Source organism: Podarcis raffonei, chromosome 1 (assembly GCF_027172205.1).
Source record: "Podarcis raffonei isolate rPodRaf1 chromosome 1, rPodRaf1.pri, whole genome shotgun sequence".
Classification (NCBI taxonomy): Eukaryota; Metazoa; Chordata; class Lepidosauria; order Squamata; family Lacertidae; genus Podarcis; species Podarcis raffonei.
In genome coordinates, this window is record NC_070602.1 from 54585481 (window position 1) to 54589402 (window position 3922).

Below are 3922 nucleotides of genomic sequence, written 5' to 3' on the forward strand. Positions count from 1 at the left end.
ACTCAGTTTTTGGTGCTGAGAAAACAATGATGGATCTGACAGAGAATTTGTGATTTCTTTCAACCATGTAAGCTGATGTGGGAGGTAAGTAAGTTGTTTGAATTGTACACATTTGAAAAATCTAATAAAATTTAAATCAAAAACAATTTGCTTTATAATTTTTAATATATGTGCAGATTCCCACTGCCATTTGAAAACATTGGAGGAAACAGTGTGTTGCCTAGACAACCTATGCTTATTAAATTGTTCATAAATTATCTAGAGCTAGGATTGAAATTCAGGAAACCCAATTTTCCAATAATACCGAATTGTTCAGGGTGAATAAAACAAAAGGGATTGCGAAGAGCTCTCCAAACTGGGTGGATGGGCAGTAGAATGGTGAAAATCAATGTAAGCAAGATGGTACAACTCCCTATGAGGAAAGGTTATATATAACATTTGTGGCATTTTAGTTTAGAAAAAAAAAAGACATGTCCAGTCTGGAAAAGACCTTCCTCGTTGGTTTTGCTACACAAAATGAGACATCAATTCCCTGAATAAAGTCCTCCGCATTGGCTTCTCTTATTGAGGTAATCTGCATCTTGGAGAGCGGAGTAAACAGTTGTGTCCACAGGAAAAAGACAAGAAGGCCTCTGTTGTCCTTGATCCTCCTTGGAAGTATAGGAACAAGGGTGCTTATAAGCACCCTTGTTTGAAAATGATCAAAGGATAGAGTGACTTCCCAATGAAGAAAGGTTGCATCATTTGGGAATTTAAGGTGAGTATGAGGTGACATGATAGAAGTTATTTCAAAAAATGCAGGACACGGAGAAAGTAGATAGAGAAAAGGTTCAACAAAGCTGAACATTGGAAGATTCAGGGCAGATAAAAGAATATTTTTTCACACCGCACATACTTAAACTATGGAACTTGCTCCCACAGGAGGCAGTGACGGCCATAAACCTGGGTGGCTTTGAAAGAGGACTGGGCAAATTCATGGAGGAGAGGGCTGTCAATGGCTACTAGTCATGACGGCTATGCCTTGTGTCCACAGTCAGAGGCAGTATGCTTCTGAATGCCAGTTGCTGGAAACCAAAGCAGGAGAGACTGCTCTTATGTTCAGGTCCTGTTTGTAGGTTTCCCACAAGTATCTGGGTGGCTAATATGTGAAAAGAGTGCTAGGCTACATTGGTCCTTGGCTTGATTCATCAGGCTCTTCCTATGCTCTTATGAATGCTGCCAGTGTTCTTTGGCAATTTCCAGGGGATAATTGGCATGCAGGGGGGAGTTTATCTAGTTGCTCCCATGCCCACTACTTTCCCCCAAGGTGAGATTTTTCATGGAGGCTTACATTGCATAGACAGAACCCTCACAGGGTGGCAGAGTGGGAAGGGAGAGCAGCAGGCAGGCTGAGTGATAAGAATATTTCCAGCTCCCACATCCCCCGCCCCCCCCCAAAATCAATCCTTTCTGATGTTGCTTTGCAGTGTAAAGGTAAAGGGACCCCTGACCATTAGGTCCAGTCATGAACAACTGTGGGGTTGCGGTGCTCATCTCGCTTTATTGGCCGAGGGAGCCAGTGTACAGCTTCCGGGTCATGTCCCAGCATGACTAAGCCACTTCTGGCGAACCAGAGCAGCGCACGGAAGCACCATTTACCTTCCCACCAGAGCAGTACCTATTTATCTACTTGCACCTTGAGGTGCTTTCAAACTGCTAGGTTGGCAGGAGCTGAGACAGAGCAACGGGAGCTCACCCCATCATGGGGATTCGAACCGCCAACCTTCTGATCGGCAAGCCCAAGAGGCTCAGTGGTTTAGACCACAATGCCACCCACGTCCTGCTTTGCAGTGTAGCTTAGGAAATATAACATGTTGCATGGCATGTCATTCCAACCTCATGGGCTGCAGCATTTGGCACAGAGAACTTTATCCCATGAACATTTTAGTTCTGCCTTTTCTAGAATTTTGGCACTGCTGCTCTGAAGGTGTGTTATGTTTCTTGAACTAGACTGACCTCCTAGGGAGAAGTGACTCTCAAATTCAAAAGGAGGAGGGAAAGAAAAGCAGAATAGGAAAGCCTCCCATCCAGTTTTATTGACCACAGCCTAGAGCATGGCTATGGGTTTATTGAACATTCTCAGCTTGTTTTCCATTGCATTCTCTCTGCTGTTGTGTTCTATTGATGTTCTACTGAAGCAGTAATGGAGCATGACATACCTGCAACAGCAAGCAACACGGGAGGTGCATTTTGTTCAGCAAACTGAATTGTTTAGAGTTTTGTCTTTTGCTTTATAAATGTTGCCAAGACATTCACAATATGCTCAGTACTGGGAATTCTCTGCACACAGCATCAACAACATGGCTTACAAACAGTGTAGGCTTTTTGAAAGTGCTCGAGTGATATTATGGCTCAAATCCAACTGATTTTCCAAAGGCATTTTCTGATGATTTGGAAATTAAAATTTATTATTCTTCCTGCATGTTTTGGCCACCTGAAAGCAGTTGCCAAACAGCCATAGGCCATGTGAGGCTCTAGCCACCTAAATCAGTCAAAGTGTGATGTGAGATGGCAACAATGAAGGGGGAAATGCATGGCCTTCAAGCATGGCAACATATTATCTAACAAACCTTAGAAAAAAAGAGAAAATGTTGAAAAAGATTATGTTAATATTAAATTATTAGTAGAAGTAGTTCTATGTTACACTTCACAATGGAATAGTCTCCCCTCTAACCTTGAAGTTCCTAAGAATGCTATGCCACTCTTGCTTCAGAATTGATATGGTGGGTTCTTTGTTCTTAGAACTTGGAAATCACAAGAGAACCCTGTTATGGACTCCTCCTAGCTTCCTGTTCTTAGGTTCACCCCCGTGCCAACTTACTATTTCAGAAATTACTACTGTTCCTTCCCTCAATGCCACCCTTCAATATGCACCCAGTGTTCCTTTTTTAGGAATTTATGTTGCTACCCTCAGCACTTAGCTTTGCAACATTTGGTCTTCTGCAGCATTGAGATAGAAGGGACCACCTTAATCCTTGCCTGTCCGTACCTGACTTGGCTCCTGTAGTAAGCTCCAAATGTTTTGGGGATTTTCCTGCAGTTGTCTCTCCCTCTACTCTCTCCCTCAAGCTCACTGGTGCCAACCATAGGGGGCCCTGGGGGGCCAGGCACATACAAAATTTTGTTGTGGGTGCTCGGTACCTCGACCTCCAACACAACTTCTGGGGCCTCGCGAAGCACCAAAAGTCATGTCCAGGGCCTCACAGGGCCTCACAGATGGTGTCCAAGGCCTTGTGGGGTCTCTGACATGACTTCCAGGTCCTCTCACAGCACTGGAAGTTGCATCTGAGGCCTTGCAGGGCTGCAGGAGGCCTCACGGGGCCTCTGTTGTGGCTTCCGGGACTCCCAGGTGGTGCTTTGGTGCACGCGACGTAACATGATGTCATGACGTCACGACACAATGTGATATCGTGATGTCACATTACCTCACGCACACCACTGGGCACCCATCTGGGGCCTAAGTCAGTGTTCCTGCTCAAGATGCTACACGCCTCTTGGTGTTTGTGCCTTCCAGCCTTGCCTTGGTGTGGTTTTTTTTGTCAGTGGAGTCTCCTGTGGGGACCCATGGAGGCACATCTTTGCCTCTTCACACTATTATTATTTACAACACTCACAAATTACTGCTGCTGTACCTTTTCTCATATTTCTGTGATCATGTATATGAGAGGATGTAGTGGAAAGTGTGAGTGTTCAGAGCAATAACTTTAAGGTTGCTGCAGCTTCCTTTCCTAATCAGTAGGGAATTTAGGATGGATTTTTTTTGTTAAGAGTCAAGTCACGAAAATGAACACTTTTATGAGGAGTTGGGTTTTGTTGTTGTTTTTTTTGTTTGTTTGTTTGGTAATTTTCTGCCTACAAACTGATCTGAGCAGGACTGATGCCC

The 3922-nt window shown here is 44.2% G+C and overlaps 1 long non-coding RNA gene across 1 annotated transcript; it reads right to left on the bottom strand.

Moving 5' to 3' along the window:
- Positions 1-2031: 2031 nt before the first annotated feature.
- On the bottom strand, positions 2032-3337 carry LOC128413593 (uncharacterized). Its single transcript, XR_008330380.1, has 2 exons — positions 3029-3337; positions 2032-2198 (listed from the first exon to the last, which is right to left on the bottom strand). It is a non-coding gene; the product is annotated as an uncharacterized LOC128413593 (long non-coding RNA).
- Between the last annotated feature and the right edge of the window lie 585 nt (positions 3338-3922).